The 19,792-nt window shown below is 51.7% G+C and overlaps 3 long non-coding RNA genes across 3 annotated transcripts; 2 read left to right on the top strand and 1 right to left on the bottom strand.

Annotated features, from left to right (window-relative positions):
• Window positions 1-6,482: 6,482 nt before the first annotated feature.
• LOC111945033 (uncharacterized) lies at window positions 6,483-10,811 on the top strand. The gene is made up of 3 exons (XR_015276764.1): window positions 6,483-6,621; window positions 7,347-7,476; window positions 8,137-10,811. It is a non-coding gene; the product is annotated as an uncharacterized LOC111945033 (long non-coding RNA).
• A 1,390-nt stretch (window positions 10,812-12,201) lies between these two features.
• LOC147650308 (uncharacterized) lies at window positions 12,202-18,082 on the top strand. Its single transcript, XR_015276666.1, has 2 exons — window positions 12,202-12,353; window positions 13,426-18,082. It is a non-coding gene; the product is annotated as an uncharacterized LOC147650308 (long non-coding RNA).
• On the bottom strand, window positions 17,440-18,885 carry LOC147650307 (uncharacterized). Its single transcript, XR_015276665.1, has 3 exons — window positions 18,411-18,885; window positions 18,169-18,289; window positions 17,440-17,512 (listed from the first exon to the last, which is right to left on the bottom strand). It is a non-coding gene; the product is annotated as an uncharacterized LOC147650307 (long non-coding RNA).
• Between the last annotated feature and the right edge of the window lie 907 nt (window positions 18,886-19,792).

Here is a 19,792-nt window from a genome sequence, read left to right as displayed (position 1 = left end):
AGACAGGAGGAAGATCCTGCGCCTTGTACCTGGAGAAGTTTCAGCCAGCAGCATTGCAGAATCACGCATCTGGAGCTGGAAGAAGAGCTTGCAGTGAAATAAAGCTTGTGGGCCAAGAGCTGAAATCACTGGGGCTGGGAAGGGCTCTCCAGGGCTAGAGCTGAAATCACTGTGGGCAGGGATAGGGACTGACAATGACATAGCCACTGTAGGATCTGTGTGCTGGAATCACTGTAGGCCTGTGATATGGATGTTGGGGCTGGGTCCTGTGATTGGAAATAGAACAAGATGGGTAGGGGCAAAATAATGGGACTGTAACACGGGAGCAGAAATGGGTTCGGCTTAGGGACTTTGCCCGCGTCTTTGATAGCCACTGTAGGGCTGCTGCTGAAATCACTGTGGGGCTGGGATAGGACTGATAATGGGATTGCCACTGTAGGATCTGTGTGCTGGAATCACTGTAGGCCTGTGATATGGATGTTGGTGCTGGGTCCTGTGATTGGAAATAGAACAAGATGGGTAGGGGCAAAATAATGGGACCATAACATGGGAGCTGAAATGCTGGCAGTGCCAAGGTTTTGCCTGCGTCTTTGATAGGCCCTGTAGCGCTGCGGCTGAAATCACTGTGGGGCTGGGACATTGACTGTGGGGTGGACTTCTAGGCCCTAGGGTGGGAGCTGAAATGTTGCCAAGCTGGAGACAGGAGGAAAAACCTGCGCCTTGTACCCGGAGAAGTTTCAGCCGGAAGCACTGAAGAAACATGCATCTGGTGCTGGAAGAAGAGCTTGCAGTGAAATAAAGCTTGTGGGCCAAGAGCTGAAATCACTGGGGCTGGGAAGGGCTCTCCAGGGCAACAGCTGAAAACACTGTGGACTGGGATAGGGACTGATAATGGGATTGCCACTGTAGGATCTGTGTGCAGGAATCACTGTAGGCCTGTGATATGGATGTTGGGGCTGCGTCCTGTGATTGGAAATAAAACAAGAGGGGTAGGGGCAAAATAATGGGACTGTAACACGGGAGCTGAAATGGGTTCGGGTTCGGGTTCGGGATTTTGCCTGCGTCTTTGATAGCCACTGTAGCGCTGGTGCTGAATTCACAGTGGGGCTGGAACATTGACTGTGGGGTGGGCTTCTAGGCCCTAGGGTGGGAGTTGAAATGTTGCCAAGCTGGAGAAAGGAGGAAGATCCTGCGCCTTGTACCTGGAGAAGTTTCAGCCAGCAGCATTGAAGAAACACGCATCTGGAGCTGGAAGAAGGGAGCATGCAGTGAAATAAAGCTTGTGGGCCAAGAGCTGAAATCACTGGGGCAGGGAAGGGCTCTCCAGGGCTAGAGCTGAAATCACTGTGGGGCTGGGATAGGGACTGACAATGACATAGCCACTGTAGGATCTGTGTGCTGGAATCACTGTAGGCCTGTGATATGGATGTTGGGGCTGGGTCCTGTGATTGGAAAAAGAACAAGATGGGTAGGGGCAAAATAATGGGACCGTAGAAGGGGAGCTGAAACGCGTTAGGGATTTTGCCTGCGTCTTTGATAGCCACTGTAGCGCTGCTGCTGAATTGACAGTGGGGCGGGGACATTGACTGTGGGGTGGGCTTCTAGGCCCTAGGGTGGGAGCTGAAATGTTGCCAAGCTGGAGACAGGAGGAAGATCCTGCGCCTTGTACCTGGAGAAGTTTCTGCCAGCAGCATTGAAGAAACACGCATCTGGAGCTGGAAGAAGAGAGCATGCAGTTAAATAAAGCTTGTGGGCCAAGAGCTGAAATCACTGGGGCTGGGAAGGGCTCTCCAGGGCTAGAGCTGAAATCACTGTGGGGCTGGGATAGGGACTGACAATGACATAGCCACTGTAGGATCTGTGTGCTGGAATCACTGTAGGCCTGTGATATGGATGTTGGGGCTGGGTCCTGTGACTGGAAATAGAACAAGATGGGTAGGGGCAAAATAATGGGACCGTAGCAGGGGAGCTGAAACGCGTTAGGGATTTTGCCTGCGTCTTTGATAGCCACTGTAGGACTGGTGCTGAAATCACTGTGGGGCTGGGATAGGGACTGATAATGGGATTGCCACTGTAGGATCTGTGTGCTGGAATCACTGTAGGCCTGTGATATTGATGTTGGGGCTGGGTCCTGTGATTGGAAATAGAACAAGATGGGTAGGGGCAAAATAATGGGACCGTAGCAGGGGAGCTGAAACGCCTTAGGGATTTTGCCTGCGTCTTTGATAGCCACTGTAGCGCTGGTGCTGAATTCACAGTGGGGCGGGGACATTGACTGTGGGGTGGGCTTCTAGGCCCTCGGGTGGGAGCTGAAATGTTGCCAAGCTGGAGACAGGAGGAAGATCCTGCGCCTTGTACCTGGAGAAGTTTCTGCCAGCAGCATTCAAGAAACACGCATCTGGAGCTGGAAGAAGAGACCATGCAGTTAAATAAAGCTTGTGGGCCAAGAGCTGAAATCACTGGGGCTGGGAAGGGCTCTCCAGGGCTAGAGCTGAAATCACTGTGGGGCTGGGATAGGGACTGATACTGGGATTGCCACTGTAGGATCTGTGTGGTGGAATCACTGTAGGCCTGTGATATGGGTGTTGGTGCTGGGTCCTGTGATTGGAAATTGAACAAGATGGGTAGGGGCAAAATAATGGGACCATAACATGGGAGCTGAAATGCTGGCAGTGCCAAGGTTTTGCCTGCGTCTTTGATAGGCCCTGTAGCGCTGCGGCTGAAATCACTGTGGGGCTGGAACATTGACTGTTGGGTGGGCTTCTAGGCGCTAGGGTGGGAGCTGAAATGTTGCCAAGCTGGAGACAGGAGGAAAAACCTGCGCCTTGTACCCGGAGAAGTTTCAGCCGGAAGCATTGAAGAAACATGCATCTGGTGCTGGAAGAAGAGCTTGCAGTGAAATAAAGCTTGTGGGCCAAGAGCTGAAATCACTGGGGCTGGGAAGGGCTCACCAGGGCAACAGCTGAAAACACTGTGGGCTGGGATAGGGACTGATAATGGGATTGCCACTGTAGGATCTGTGTGCAGGAATCACTGTAGGCCTGTGATATGGATGTTGGGGCTGCGTCCTGTGATTGGAAATAAAACAAGAGGGGTAGGGGCAAAATAATGGGACTGTAACACGGGAGCTGAAATGGGTTCGGGTTCGGGTTCGGGATTTTGCCTGCGTCTTTGATAGCCACTGTAGGACTGGTGCTGAATTCACAGTGGGGCGGGGACATTGACTGTGGGGTGGGCTTCTAGGCCCTAGGGTGGGAGTTGAAATGTTGCCAAGCTGGAGACAGGAGGAAGATCCTGCGCCTTGTACCTGGAGAAGTTTCTGCCAGCAGCATTGAAGAAACACGCATCTGGAGCTGGAAGAAGGGAGCATGCAGTGAAATAAAGCTTGTGGGCCAAGAGCTGAAATCACTGGGGCAGGGAAGGGCTCTCCAGGGCTAGAGCTGAAATCACTGTGGGGCTGGGATAGGGACTGACAATGACATAGCCACTGTAGGATCTGTGTGCTGGAATCACTGTAGGCCTGTGATATGGATGTTGGGGCTGAGTCCTGTGATTGGAAATAGAACAAGATGGGTAGGGGCAAAATAATGGGACTGTAACACGGGAGCTGAAATGTGTTCGGGTTCGGGTTAGGGACTTTTCCTGCGTCTTTGATAGCCACTGTAGCGCTGGTGCTGAAATCTCTGTGGGGCTGGGATAGGGACACATAATGGGATTGCCACTGTAGGATCGGTGTGCTGGAATCACTGTAGGCCTGTGATATGGATGTTGGGGCTGGCTCCTGTGATTGGAAATAGAACAAGATGGGTAGGGGCAAAATAATGGGACTGTAACACGGGAGCTGAAATGGGTTCGGCTTAGGGACTTTACCTGCGTCTTTGATAGCCACTGTAGGACTGGTGCTGAAATCACTGTGGGGCTGGGATAGGGACTGACAATGTCATAGCCATTGTAGGATCTGTGTGCTGGAATCACTGTAGTCCTGTGATATGGATGTTGGGGCTGGGTACTGTGGCTAGAAATAGAACAAGATGGGTAGGGGCAAAATAATGGGACTGTAACACGGGAGCTGAGATGCTGGCAGTGCCAGGGTTTTGCCTGCGTATTTGATAGCCACTGTAGCGCTGCTGCTGAATTCACAGTGGGGCGGGGACATTGACTGTGGGGTGGGCTTCTAGGCCCTAGGGTGGGAGCTGAAATGTTGCCGAGCTGGAGACAGGAGGAAGATCCTGCGCCTTGTACCTGGAGAAGTTTCTGCCAGCAGCATTCAAGAAACACGCATCTGGAGCTGGAAGAAGAGAGCATGCAGTGAAATAAAGCTTGTGGGCCAAGAGCTGAAATCACTGGGGCTGGGAAGGGCTCTCCAGGGCTAGAGCTGAAATCACTGTGGGGCTGGGATAGGGACTGACAATGACATAGCCACTGTAGGATCTGTGTGCTGGAATCACTGTAGGCCTGTGATATGGATGTTGGGGCTGGGTCCTGTGACTGGAAATAGAACAAGATGGGTAGGGGCAAAATAATGGGACCGTAGCAGGGGAGCTGAAACGCGTTAGGGATTTTGCCTGCGTCTTTGATAACCGCTGTAGGGCTGGTGCTGAATTCACTGTGGTGCGGGGACATTGACTGTGGGGTGGGCTTCTAGGCCCAAGGGTGGGAGCTGAAATGTTGCCGAGCTGGAGACAGGAGGAAGATCCTGCGCCTTGTACCTGGAGAAGTTTCAGCCAGCAGCATTGCAGAAACACGCATCTGGAGCTGGAAGAAGAGAGCATGCAGTGAAATAAAGCTTGTGGGCCAAGAGCTGAAATCACTGGGGCTGGGAAGGGCTCTCCAGGGCTAGAGCTGAAATCACTGTGGGGTGGGATAGGGACTGACAATGACATAGCCACTGTAGGATCTGTGTGCTGGAATCACTGTAGGCCTGTGATATGGATGTTGGGGCTGGGTCCTGTGATTGGAAATAGAACAAGATGGGTAGGGTCAAAATTATGGGACTGTAACACGGGAGCTGAAATGGGTTCGGCTTAGGGACTTTGCCTGCGTCTTTGATAGCCACTGTAGGACTGGTGCTGAAATCACTGTGGGGCTGGGATAGGGACTGATAATGGGATTGCCACTGTCGGATCTGTGTGCTGGAATCACTGTAGGCCTGTGATATGGATGTTGGTGCTGGGTCCTGTGACTGGAAATAGAACAAGATGGGCAGGGCCAAAATAATGGGACCGTAACATGGGAGCTGAAATGGCTGGCAGAGCTGGGATTTTGCCTGCGTCTGTGATAGCCACTGTGGAGTGGGAATTGCAGCCTGTCTACTGAGAAGACACCTAATCGGGCAGTCCAAGTCCCCGCAGAAGAGGAACCGCTGCGAGGGAAGAGGCGCTCAGAGCCCGCAGCGAGCTGTGCACACCCTCCGCACCGCCGCTCCCTGCTCCGCGCTGCCATCGCAGCTTTGCGAGCTGGCACCACACCCGGGCGAGCTGGTGGCTACACCCCTCCCCGCCCCCTGCCCCGAGTGTCGCTGGGGCGCTCCCATAGAGGCTCTGCGGGGGCCTTTTAGGCGGGACTAGGGCAATAGAGAGGGCCGGAGAAGGGGACGGGAGTCTGGCGAGCGGGGCCCAGGGCGATCGCGGACCCTGCGAGCACCCCTGGCTTTGCCTAACTGAGCACCTCGCGCTCCCATGGGCCGCAGCCTCAAAGCTTCCGCCAATCCTGGTGGATTGGTTCTAGGTCAGGGTTCTAGGTTATGGTTCTAGGTCAGGGTTCTAGGTTATGGTTCTAGGTTATGGTTCTAGGTCAGGGTTCTAGGTTATGGTTCTAGGTCAGGGTTCTAGGTTAGGGTTCTAGGTTAGGGTTCTAGGTTATGGTTCTAGGTCAGGGTTCTAGGTTATGGTTCTAGGTCAGGGCTCTAGATCAGGGTTCTAGGTTATGGTTCTAGGTCAGGGTTCTAGGTTATGGTTCTAGGTCAGGGTTCTAGATCAGGGTTCTAGGTTATGGTTCTAGGTCAGGGTTCTAGGTTATGGTTCTAGGTCAGGGTTCTAGGTCAGGGTTCTAGGTCAGGGTTCTAGGTCAGGGTTCTAGGTGGCCAATTACAGCCGCCCTTTGAATCCAGGCGCGGTCCCGCCAAGCTCAGCCCGCTCAGTCGCGGCCCGTTCCCGCTCCCCCGTTTTGCTGGGGTGCCGCTCCGGCCGCTGTCGCTTTGGGAGCCGGTGCAGCCGAGCTGCCGCAGCCCCGAGAGGTGCTGCTGGGTCCCAGGAAGCGTGGGCGGGGGCTCCCCGTTCAGGTCCCGGCCGTAACTTCGCCCAAAGAAACGGGGAGAAGGCGGGGAGCGGGCGGGATCACGGGAGCGGGGCCTGAGGGGACAGCGGGGGGTCGCGGAGGCGAGCGCGGCAGGAACGGGCGGGCTGGGATTGGCGGGCCCGGCGCTGCCTCGGGCTGTGATTGGCTGGGCTGGCCGGCCGTGGGCTATAAATAGCGTGAGCTGGAGGGGTGCGGCCCTTAGTTCGGCGGCGAGCGGTGGAGAGGCGGCGGCGGAGAGGCGGCGGCAGGCGGCGGCGTTAGCGGTCCAGGGAGCACCGGTGCGCCAGGACGGGAGCACTGCGCTCACTGAACTGGGGAGCGCCGGTGAGGTCGGGCGCCATGCCTGCGTCTGCTGGGGCCAGAATCTGGGGGCCGGCGGTGTCCTGGGGCGGCGGGGCTGGTCGTGGCCAATTCTTTCTGCCACGTCCTGGGCTTTTCGGGCGGCCGGAGGCGGGTGCGGGGTCTGGAGTGGCACAGGGAGACGAGCTGTTGTTTCTGCGGGACAGAGAGGAGCTGTTTTGTAGTTTCTGGATTGAAGATAATGTTTAAAATATCGAGAATAAAGCTGGGTTTTTTTCGTTTTTATTATTTTAGTTTGATTTTGTTTAAAATAATAACGATTTTCTTTATTACATTGCTTTATTTTGCTCGTTTTATTAAAATAATAAAATTATTATTATTATAATTACTTTTAACAAGATATTTTGTTATCCTTATATGTATTAGTTTAACGAAGTATTAATAAATAATGATTAAATATTATCTACTATTATTAAATACTATTTGTTAATCATTATCTAATTAAATATTTTTATTTATTAGATTGTTATTATTTACTAATTATAATTTAATACTATTAAATATTACTTATCATTAATTATTTAATTAAATATTTATTATTTATTCGTTAGCTAATACTTATTAATTTTTATTTATTGATTATTAATTAAATATTAATTAAATATTATTTATTAATTATTAAGTAAATATTGATTAATTATTTATTAGCTCGTTATTATTTATTATTAAATTATTAATTCAAACTCTAGGTGATTTCCAGGAGCAAAAAAAAGGTGATAGTCAAGGTGCTTGTGAACTGGTGTTAAAAGACAAATTCTTCATTGTCAATCCAGCTACCATCCTTGTTCAGTTAAACTCTGCAACAGATCTCCCACAAAGGTAATTTTCTGCTTCTCTGGCTTAATTCTATTCATCTTTTAGAGAGTAATTAGCACTGCTTGGTGTTCTTTTAAGCCCAACTAATTGCACCTTGTTTTAGGAGAGAAAGTTAATGCCTCTCCATGTAGGTTAGTGCAGCAATTTATGATGAGAGCTGGGACCAGGCAGAGGTGTCGACCAGGGGCACCATTGCTGCTGCTGCTGCTGCTGCTGCCGCCGCCACCAGAAGCATGGTGCTTGCTCCATTGCAAAGGTTTCCCAGTTTTAATTTGAGCTGTTTTCTGGATGCTGTGGCTAGCAGCAGTGAGCCCACATTGCCAGCGGCTGCCTCTGCTACTCAGCAATGGTCAGAGGGTTGCAGGACAGACTTGATTGCGCCTGGAAGTGTGTGGCAGCAGAAGGATGCCCACAGCACACCATGGTCACATGGTTATAGAGTCATAGGGGATGGTGACAGGGCCACCACCTGCCACACAGTCAGAGGGGCGCAGCCAGGACCAGCTCTAGTGCCACCAGGGAGGCAGAAGGGGCTGGATGTGGCTGTGAGGCAGTGGTGTGACCCTTACAGGGAAGTCCTCCTCTGGGATAGTCACTTTGTAGTGATATCTGTAGGTCAAGACTCCTGCTACAGTAGCATTTACCAAATTGTTCTTTGCTCAGTTGTGTCCTGCTGTTGCTGCTTCTGAAGGATCATGGAATCACAGAATGGTTTGAGTTGGAAGTGACTTTAAAGCTCATCTCATTCCACCCTTGCCATGAGGAGGGACACCTTCACTAGACCAGGTTGCTTCGTCCTGGCCTTGAACACTTCTAGGGATGGAGCACTTCCACGATGGCTGTTTGACTTCCTTTCCCTGCAATGGCAAATGCCTTTGCTGGGGTTCCTCTGCTGAAATCACACCCTGACCAAATGTAACACCAACAAAAATCTGGACTTGTGCCAGACTGCCATCATCAGAGCTCAGCCAGCAAACAGTGCTCAGCAAAAGGCAACTAGACATTGTGTTTGGAGGCCTCATTTATGGAGCTGCTGATGAGGCATCAGTGACTTTGATAATGTCAAGGACTAGAAAGCAAATGCTTCCACGACAAATCTTGTCTACTTTGAAAGTAGGTTATACTTTGAAAGCGCTTTAGTTCTTAGGAATTTAATATTTCTATGTCAATTGTAAGACAAGTAATTGGATGGGGAGAAGGTTGTTACCGGAACCTGAGATCAAAGGCAGGATTTGAAATGATGTGCAGGTGGGTGTCTTTGTTCACTGCAAATGTGACTCTGGAGGTTTTGCAGGCACCACTTGTGTTTGAAGTCATGGAAGCACATATTCTGAGGTGGAAGGGATCTGCATGGATCAACTCCTGGCCCTGCACAGAACACCAAAATCCACCCTGTGCCTGAGAGCATTGTCCAGATGCTTCTTGAGCTCTAGCAGCCTTGGGGCCATGACCATTCCCTGGGGACCCTGTTCAAGTGCTCAACCACCTGCTGTGGGAATACCCTTTACCTAATATCCAGGCTAAACCTCTCTGCACGCATGGCAGAGAAGACCACTGTCCCAGCACCTGCCATGCCCAGGGTACTCATCCACAGACTGGTGTGTCCATGGAGGGAGGGGCTCCAGACCTGGGCTTAATCCTCCCTGGGAGGAATGCTTTCCCTTCCATGAGAGCGGGTTGTTTTAATCGCACTAAGCAGTTTATATTGAGGTTATCGAAAACTCTTTCTGCCCATGCTGGGAGATACTTGGGTTGTTTCTAGAAAAAACTCTGCCTCCTCCTGCCCTCACTCACCCCTTCCTCTCTAGGGAAGGAGTTTCCCACATCCCATATGCAACATTTCCCTGATCTGTCCCTTTCCAAATTGCAAGCTGCACAACTGTGAGCTGGCATCAAGACTCTGAGGTAAGCACAAACTGCCTGAATCCGAGCCCTCCCTGTGGGGCCGCAACCCCAGAGCCCCTGGACATGGAGCATAGCTGCAACACCATGGCTGTGGATTTCCCTGAAAGGATGAAGCAGCACGGTGGAAGTCCCGGGGCACTGTCTGAGGAATTGCCCTCCCTGTGCCGTGCTCTCACCTGGGGACAGCAAGAATTGTACAGCCCTGTCCCAGAGCTCTATGCCCAGCCTGCCTGAGCAGTGAGCAAAATGGGATCAGTTTAATTATAATTTGATATTCCAGCCTTAAACTTTCTGTAAACCAGTGGCTGCTGGACAGGTGAGCTGGACTCCTGTGCCTAATGTAGATTGATAGCAGATCAGCTTTTCTGTCTCAATTTGCTTATGACCTAGAGAATTAGCAGAGAGGATCTGTTATCCTGCCAGTGCACTAATGGCTTTGGCAAGAGAAGAGCTCCCGAGGGAAGCAGCGGTATTTGCTAACCTTTCCGCAATTTGCTTTACATAATAACACACTCCTCCAAACGTCCACAGCGTGACTGGCCATTCCCCTTCGCCTGCACGTGCCTTGATACTTCACTTTTTAAATTTCACAACTAGTGCACAGTAAGAAAAGGTGCTGAATGCCTCATGTCATTCATCTTCCCTCTCCCTTCAGAGGCTATTCTGAGCCATGCCATCGGTTTAGCAATTCAGAGGGAAGTACTTTTCCTTTTCAAGGTCTCTAAAGATTTCCTATTTCTCTATGTCCAGCTAGAAAAGAAAAACAATCTGAATCTGCCTGCCAATCTGCCCTTCAGCTCACTGGTTTTCTCCAAAATGTCTTGCAAGGCTGGGAGCATAGCAGAAACCCTCTCTGGGGGCACTTCTAAAGGCAGTAGGACAACTGAGCACACAGTGTGCTGAGGATGAGGCAGGACACTCCAATGACACACCATCCTAATGAGCGTCTGAAAATTAGTTTTTCAGGAACAGGCAATGGGAGTGGAAGCAGGAGCCCAAAAGGGGGAATGAAATTGCTAGTGGTGAACCAGAGAAAATGCAAGTTAATTCTCCTTCTCCACATACCATTGTGGAGTGGGAATTGCAGCCTGTCTACTGAGAAGCAGAGATCAGCACATCTCCTTTGCTTGGAAATGGCTTTGCCTAATATCCCAGTGCCCACGGACTGAGCTCAGTGCCCTGTGAGGAGGCACATGCTGCAGGAGGTAGCTGCTTGGACCCTGTGGCTGTGGGATCTTCTGCCCCAAGCACTGTCAGACTCATTCGTGGAAGGGGCACAGCTGATAGGCCTTTCTCAGACCTGGTCCATGGCAAGCATTTCTCCAGGGATGCAGCAGTCACAGCTGTGCCTCACCCAGGTAGGACAAAACAATGGAAAACTCATCAACTAACTAAATTAATTAACTAATTAAAATTAACTGAGTACACATGCACCAGCCCAGTCTCCTTCTCTTCCCACTCGCAAGCAACTCTCCCCCACATGCAGTACTCAGGGGTGGGAGCTATACAACTGGGGATGATAAATGCAGTTAGTCCAAGCTGCCACCATCACTTCATGTGACAGGTATGTTCAGACACTGTTCTCAGCCCTATAGTCTCCCTGCACACCCACCACCCACCATGCCCTCCCCAGGAATCACGTAATTCCTCACCCTGACAGCCCAGTCCAAGTGCCAGCAGCTGCAGCTATTGTTGTTACATGCTGCCATTTATGAGTGTTTTTATTTCAGATTATTACGATTTTTTATTTTATTTTATTTAGATTATTTTATTCAGATTATTATATTAATTATTCAGATTATTATTATTATTCAGATTCTTGACGTTAAAAGCCCATAATTAAGATAATTAAAACAAAGACATTTGCCTTGTAATCAGCATATATTTCAATAAGAGGTTTTAATTTACAGGTGAAAGTTCTGAGCTTATTATTTAAATAATGTTATCTATATTGACAACATGCTATATAGATCTGATTGTTTAGGGTGTTTATGATACTCCTTTATTTTTAAATCCTTTTTCAATTTGATGAACACACATCAAACCTCCAGGACATGAGAGAGAGTAGCTCCTCAGGGAAGCCAGGCAGACCTGTGTTAGTGGTTGCTGGGATTGCCATGGGGAGGCACTATACAGAGCCACAGCTTGGTCGAGGCACTGCAGTGATTCTGGAATCATGCAGTACAGAACTGGAAGGTATCCACAAGAATCACTGAGTTTAACTCCTGGCCCTGCACAGGACAATTCCCAAAATCCCACCATCTGCTTGAGAGCATTTTCCAAATGCTTCTTTGACTTCGGGTCGGCGCGGCTCGGGTCGGCGCGGCTCGGGTCGGCGCGGCTCGGGTCGCCTCGGGTAGACAGCCGAGTAGCCCCGGCTCGGGTAGACAGCCGAGTAGCCCCGGCTCGGGTAGACAGCCGAGTAGCCCCGGCTCGGGTAGACAGCCGAGTAGCCCCGGCCCGGGTAGACACCCGAGTAGCCCCGGCCCGGGTAGACAGCCGAGTAGCCCCGGCCCGGGTAGACAGCCGAGTAGCCCCGGCCCGGGTAGACACCCGAGTAGCCCCGGCCCGGGTAGACACCCGAGTAGGCACGGCCCGGGTAGACACCCGAGTAGGCACGGCCCGGGTAGACACCCGAGTAGCCCCGGCCCGGGTAGACACCCGAGTAGGCACGGCCCGGGTAGAGACCCGAGTAGGCACGGGCCGGGTAGAGACCCGAGTAGGCACGGCTCGGGTAGAGTCGGGTCGGCTCTGGTCTGCTCGGCCCCGCCCGGCCTCGCACGGGCCCGCGTTCCCGCTCTGCCCCCGGTACAGTCCCGCACGGCTCGGTACAGCCCATCACGGCTCGGTACAGCCCATCACGGCTCGGTACAGCCCATCACGGTACGGCCCCGCTCGGGGCGGTGCCCGGAGCCGCGCGGCGGGGCCGGGACAGAACTGGAGAAGGGAGCGGGACCGGGCAGAGGCCGAGAGAGGTGCGGGGTCCGGGGGAGCCTAGCGGAGCGGGGACAGCCGGGGACGGGGGGATACTGGTGGGGAGGGGGGCCCGAGCTGGGATCTGGGGGAACTGAGGTCTGGGTTACTGGTTGTGGTGGGGTCTAAGTTACTGGTGGAGTCCGGAGAAACAGGGCTTCGTGGTTACTGCTGGGGCTTGGGGGAACTGGGGTCAGGGTTTCCTTGTCGGGTTTGGAGGGACTGAGATCTGCGTTCCTAATGGGGTGTGGGGTTACTGCCTCTGGTCAGGTATGGGCTTAAAGTTGGGGTTACTGGGGTGTGGGGTCAGTGCAAGGGTGGGGGAATGGGGCATAGGGTGGGTGGCCCAGCTGGGCTGCTGGGTAGGATGCAGTGCGACAGGGTGGGGTGAACGTGCCTGGGCTGGGGGTCCCTGGGTGTGGTGAGGGTGGGTCAGCTGCACTTTCGTTGATGCGGGTTGTCATCCCTTGACGGTGGCCTTGGGCTGTGGGTCCCAAGTTGCCTGGTCTCCCAGGCAGTGTCTGACCTGGGATGGGAGCCTGGGGGCTGCTGCCCCATCCCACATCCATCCCCACAGCCCCTGCTCCAGCAGTGTCCCCATGGACAGCCTTGCTTATGGAGTGGCCGCTCTGTGTTTTCTTCAGAAAAAGGAAAAAAAGTTCCCTTTCTTTACTGCTGAGCTCATTCTTAAACATTTATATTAGGGGGGTTTGCGGGGAGGGGAAATAATTGTGTAATGTCTTAGGAGCAGGGGAGCATTCCAAAAGCATGACTGCGGGGCCTTTTCCAGCACTAGCACTCTGGCAGCCAAGTCTCTCAGTGGCCGCCAACCTCCCTAAACCCAGCCCCAGCCTTCCCACCCCTCCGGGAGAACGGGACTGTGATCCCTGGCTTGCATCTGCATGGAGTGGGCTGCGAGCAGGGGCTTGGCTGAGCCCCCTCAAGCTAATATCCCTGGGAAAGTGTTCCAGTTGGGAAACTGGACACTAGAGGCAGTGGTGTGGCTGGCTGCGTATCATGGGGACTAGTTGCGTTTTGTTTCTATTTTGCCAAGTGCTTTTGGTGTCCAAACAGTTTCAGTTTATGTCCAGCTCCTCCTCCTCAGCTCAGGTAGACACTGCATGAGATTTTATGGACTTCTGCTTGAATCCAGGTTCCTGACAGCTACAGCTTCTCCAGGGAAATATGTAAGTGAAAATAAGCCAAGTCACTATCTTGCTACAGGTTATCAGGAACCTTTAACCAGGGTCACCTTCCGACTTGCTGTTTGCACTGGAGAGGCGCACTGACATGAAAAGTAAGGATTTGTATTAGCAAATAGTGATCGGCGCTGGGGCAGGCAGGCGTTGCACAAGTACAGGCATCTGCTGATATTGTGGCATGTTGTTGGGAGCTTTCAACAAGACATTTGCGCTACCGTGAGGCTGGGAAGGCTGTCACTACTGCAGGAGGTAAAATAAGAACATGGTATGATGTCCTTTGGAAAAGGAGGTAAGGGCAGGCAGCTTTTCCCACACTGCTCAAACACTTGTGGTTTGACCTTTGTTTAGGCTTTCAAATTCTTCTGTTCCAAGTCCCTTTCTCTGTTTTGCTTGTGGATGTTTTCTGGGGGATTTAGCAATGAAAACGAGCCACCCCGGACACTTTGCTCCAGGTCTAGGTCTGGGAAGTTGCCCTTTTCCACTGGAGTGTGTGTTAAGCCCAGCCTGCCTGGTTGTGCACAAATATCTCCAAAACTATGGGAAAGGTCTAAACTTGTGCACTGCGTTGAGCTCCTACTTTGACAGTCACTTGTCATTTGGATATAGCAGGTCTGGAGGTCTGAGGAAGGTTTCAGGCAGCTCTCAGTGGTAAATACAGACATTTTCCTTGGTCTTTGCTTCTGGCAGCAGAGGGATGGCAGGTGAGCCAGGAGCAGTGGGCAGCGGTGGTGTGGGTGGGCGTGGGTCAACCCTGGGTGTCGGCGAGGGCTGCTGGCCAGGGCTGAGGGCTGCTCTGTGCTGCACAAACTGCACAGCTCGGCCAGCCTGGGGGCTGGATGAACATGAAATTACAGGTGCTGCTTTGCCAAAGCCAGCGCCACTTGGATGGTCTTGCTGCAATCCCAAGCTCTGCCCTGCCCTTTGTATTTCCCCTCAGCACAGCCGTTTGCTTCCAGCCCTTTTTGGAAATGTTTTCTGCCATTCAGCCTTAATGATTCCATGACTCTGTAGTAAGAGTCCCTCCGGTGCTTGCAACAGTGGCTGAGACACTTGTCCTGTACAACCTTGGCCATGGCTTAGGTATGTCAGCAAATGAAATTCCCCTCAGTGGATATCCCTGTGGGGTTTAATTTGGAAGTTTCCTTACTTTATCATTGTACCAGTGAGTCCAAACTGCTAAAACTATTTCTGTAGTGGAACTGCCCCACAGCACTGGGGGTATCCCTGTGGGCAGTGTCCCTGCCAAGGGGCTGCTCCCAGCACAGCTCTTTGCCCCCCCAGCCCTGCCCAGAGTCAGAGCTGTGCCTCTGGCCAGGGCTGTGATCCCTGGTGTGACTGGTCTGACTGGGGTGGGGCCGTCAGCAGTGCTTGGGAATTTCTGCTTTGGAGCAAAACCCCTCTGTTACCTCTAGGAAGTTGAGTCTGGCCAAGGAGGTTCATTGAAAGATTCCTGCCCCTGGTTGGAGTCCTTCAAAGCACTGACATCTTTGTCTGCTATTCCTGAGTCCCCATAGCGCAGACACTGGATGATGGACACATCCTGCTGCTGGAGGAATCACTGAGTTCAACTCCTGGCCCTGCACAGGACAATTCCCAAAATCCCACCATCTGCTTGAGAGCATTTTCCAAATGCTTCTTTGACTTCTGTCAGGCTTCAGGCTGTGACCACTTCCCTGGGGAGCCAGTTCCAGAGTCCGTGATACTCTACAGCATGAGTTTGGGTGGCCTCAGACCTCTCCGAAACACTCAAAAGAGAGATTCTGGCTCTGGGAAATTATTTCTCACTCTACTGTGTCAGAGGCTGTTGAAAATAGCTGCTGTCAGTATCCAGGAGTTCCTGTGTGTCAGCAGTGGGGTGAGAGATTGTAAGGGGCTGGCTGTTCACCTTGCCAAAGGAGCTGGAGTATCTCTGATGTTCTCTGATTTGCTCTCCATCCCTGGTTCCTGGGGCAGCCTCACAGGCAGCTATCCTTCCTCTGTTCCAACAGGGGCAGGGTACTCCTGGCTGCTTGTGCCTCCATTCCATCTGTGCCTCCATCCTGCCCATGCCCTCATCCTGCCCATGTCTCCATACCGCCAAACATGGTCTTACAGAACAGGCAGCAGCAACAGCAGACCTTGCTCCTCCTCTACACCTAGAGATTGCCTTTTCCACCCAGCAATATCTTTTGGAAGGTTTTTCACAGTGACATTGTCCCCGTGAATGTTGGTGTCAGCCCAGTAGCAGGCACGCAGTTCCACTTACCAGGACAGTGCCTGCAGCCAGACTTCTGCCAAGGAGAGGGATGGGGAGGGTGGTGTCACCGATGTCCCTGTGCTGGCTGCTGGGTAACAAGTATCTGCTCTGTTCACCTGACAGTGCTCCAGAATACAATGCACCTTCCCTCAGCTGCAGCTGGCAGCCCTTCATTTCTCAGGCTTAAAAATAGTCACAGGCATTATAAACAGCCCTGCATGGAACACAACAGAAAACTTGTTTTTCATCCTCTCCATGTTCCTTGTGGGAACAAATGCTCTTATCTCCCTTCTGTGCTTGGTTGACTTCTCTGTGCAGGACAGAGACGTGGAATATACAGCACATCCAGCACCATGCCTTGTATAGAGGAAATTATCTGTTTGTTTATTTCTGCTTCTATGATGTTCCAAGTTCTTCAGCGGAACCGTGATGAAGCAGCAGCCACTGGAGAATCATTTGGAGACTGGTGCCCACCAGCCTCTGAGCTTTCAAAAAAAATCTGCTCACAGACTTTGGCTCTTTCTCAAGAGCGCCTTCCAAATCCAAGGGCTGTATGGCATACTCACATTAATGAACACTTGCACGTTAACAGTTATGAAGTTTTTACCTTCTGCTAAAAAGGTATGAATTATGCATCAGGGAAATACATGAGTTAGCGGTGTGTAAAGAGCTTGGAGCGGCCCACGGATCCAGTGTGTGGAGGCGCCACAAGCCCTGGGGTTTTCCTATCTCTGCCAGCCCCATTCTGGCTGTCGGCAAGTCAGCGCACGGGCTCCCGTCCCAGTTTGGTGCATGCCCAAAGGCTGGCCTGGGAAGTCTGTGAGCATGTCTGGCTCTGCTCTCCCTGGGAAAGACACAGCTGCTGCTGCTGGCCCTGCCCTTGATATGCCACCAGCTTCACCACATTGGATTTTCCCCACAGAGTGAAAATAATGAAAACCAGAGCCACGTCATTTTGTGGTAATAAGGCATTTTCTGCAATCCTTCACAGCCTGCCCTTCACTGCCACAGGGACAAGCTCTCAGTGGTGCCTTTAAGCCTGGCAGTAGGTTTGGTTTTTGGGAACCGCCACGTATGTTTGCTTCCCGGGGTGGGGAGGGCCCATTGGAGGTTTTCTCCCAAATGTGCCTGCCCAGTGTATCATGCAGAATTGGGAACCCACTATCACACAGGCTTGGTGGGGACTACTCTGACTCAAATAAATAATGCTATTAACTGTGAAGTAGTGAAGGAATAAAACACACTGCATTTTGAGAGCACAAAGAACTGAAACCCACAAATTAATTAAGGTTCACAGCTCTCCTGTACAATACAGAGATAATTGCTCAGTTCACAGTTCATGTGGGATAAGAGGGAAAGGGATGTGGCACACTGATAGCAGCTCTGTAATATAATAAAAGAAGCACAAGTGTCACTTCAGCCCCAAGAAGCTTCTCCTGCTTCCCCTGCATCTCCTGGGGCTCACAGGGGACTGGAGGAGCTGGGCTTGTGTACTCCAGTGCCGAGTAGAGTCTGGACAGAGATCCCTGGCTCTAGTCCCATCCCACTGCCTCTCCCCATTACGCCCTGCAGCATCAGCCACGTTCTGCCAGGACACTCAGATGAAGCTTGGGATCCTCACCCGTAAGTGTTGGAAGATGTTGCTGTAATGGAGACTGCCAGCAGTCAAGTCAGCAATCCAGGCTGAATAATGTACTCATTGCTGTGTTATCAGCTGGGAAACCTGTTAGTAGTAAAAATACATGAGAAGAAGAAAGGGCACATGAATGTTTAAAGGGACGAAAGCTTTCTCAAGGATGACACTTAGGCAGGCCCAGCATGAGTCTGGGTGTCAGACATATCAAAAGGCTGCTGTACGGAAGTATTTTGGTATGTCTGATATGCAGGGAGCACAGCTTTGCCTCAGGGATCTTATTTCATTCACCTGAAAATGAAAAGCATCACACCATACCCTGGAGACCAGTGAAAGATCCTGACATTGGACTCAAGGATCTCAAAAGTCTTTTCTAACCTAAATGATTCTCTCTTCTACCAAGTAAAGCAGCAGGATGAGAGGAAATGGCCTCAAGTTGCACCAGGGGAGGTTTACATGAGATACTAGGGAAAATTTCTTCACCAAAAGGGCTGTCCATCATTGGAACAGGCTGCCCAGGGCACTGGTGGAGTAACCATCCTTGGAGGGATTGAAAAAATGGGTGCACGTGGCACTCGAGGACAAGGATTAGCGGTGGCCTTGGCAATCCCGGGTTAATGGTTGGACTTGATGGTCATAAAGGTTTTTTCTGACCTAAAAGATGTCATGATTTTGTTTCCTGACTTTTATGTTAATAACAGATAGTGTCCAAACCCACAGGAGCCATCTAGAAACAGGATACGTGCTTTTTTCCTTCTTTTGTGAAAGTGGTTTTGAGGGCTGACAGTGAAAGATGAAGCACTGTGTACTCCCTCCCGTCATCCTTCAGTGAGGTTGAGCCCAGCAGTGGGACTTGAGAAGTGATATCTATAAAACAGATGTCAGTGGTAACAACTTTTTATTTGTATAGAAAATAGCTGTAAACAATTTAGTACCAGCTGTAGCTCTTGTATGGCTTTAGCGTCTGATGTCCCACACCAGTTCCTACCGGTTTCAGTGCTTGCCGCCAGGATTCGGTCCCATTAATCCAGTTTTTCTGGGCATGCCATAGGATGACATCTCTGATGAGGCCAGTGCATTCTGGGTTTTGTAGAATTCTACAAGAAGGAAAACTTCTGATACATACACTGAGAATATATTTTAAAATTTTAATGATTTTCTTTCTACCCACGTTGGTTTAAGGTTAAGGTTAGAGTTAGGGTTAAGATTAGGGTTCAGGGTTAAGGTTAGAGGGTTAGGAAAATTACGAATGGAGCAGGATTCCTCCCAGACCCAAGCCACCCCCAGCTACAACTCGGGCTGCCCTTGGAGTGCCAAACGTCTCTGACAAACTGACATCAGGAACCTGCAGAGGTGAGTTTTCTTTCCCATGGAAAAGGGGTGCCATTCACGTCCAGCGGCCGGGCGGCCGCGAGCGGGTTTCTGCGTCCCAAAATTACAAACGGAGCAGGATTCCTCCCGGACCCGAGCTGCCTCCATCCAGAACTCAGGCTGCCCTTGGACTGCCAAACGCCTCTGACAAACTGACAGTCGGGGAGGGAGGGCGAGAGGAGGGTTTTTTTACATTTTAAAAGGGCTGCCATTTGAGTCCAGGGGCCCAGTGGCTGGGAGCGGGCTTCTGCCTCCTAGAATTATGAACGGCGCAGGGTTCCTTCTGGACTCTAGCCCTCCCCACCTCGAACTCGGGCTGCCCTCGATGTTATAAACACTTCTGACAAATCAACATCACCAAAATTGTGTCGTGAGTTTTCTAGTGCAGGATTTTCCTCAGACCAAACCTCCAGCGTCTATTCATGAGTCTAACCTCAGCAACTTCACCGGACCTGGAAAATCACCTTTGGATCAGCAGCATGGGACCCAACCCACGGCACCACAACCGGCCCCTTACCAAAGCCTACCTCTGCAGTCCTAAAACTCTACATTTTCACAGGGCGTCCCCTCTGACTGACCTTAAAATATGTTGAAGTATCCTAAAATAGCTCTGAAATAGCTAAAGAATTAGCTATTCTTAAAGAATAGCCTAAAGAACTATTCAAGTTAAACCCGCGGTCCCCCCTTCCCCCGCCGACACCGTGGTTCCCGGCTCCGCCACCCCGCCCGCCCTCGGCATCGCGGTTCCCGCAGCTCAGCTCCCCTACACCCCCTCCGCGCCGTCCGCGCCGCCTTGGTGCCCCGCGGGCTCTGCTTTCCCGGCGCCCGTGGGGCCGCCGGCCCTGCCGCCGCCCACCGACACTATTCTGTGCGGTGCGGGCCGACCCGAAATTCGCGCTGCCGTCCACCACTCCCCCATGCTGCCCTACGGCGCTGACGTCATCCACGCATGCGCAGTCACCGCTTCTATCGCCGATGCTCCTGCCGCTACCCGCGGCT

This window comes from Cyanistes caeruleus, chromosome 15 (assembly GCF_971803275.1).
Source record: "Cyanistes caeruleus chromosome 15, bCyaCae1.hap1.1, whole genome shotgun sequence".
In the NCBI taxonomy this organism is placed as follows: Eukaryota; Metazoa; Chordata; class Aves; order Passeriformes; family Paridae; genus Cyanistes; species Cyanistes caeruleus.
Note: the sequence above shows the minus strand (reverse complement) of the source record. Positions and strands in the feature narration are given on the sequence as shown.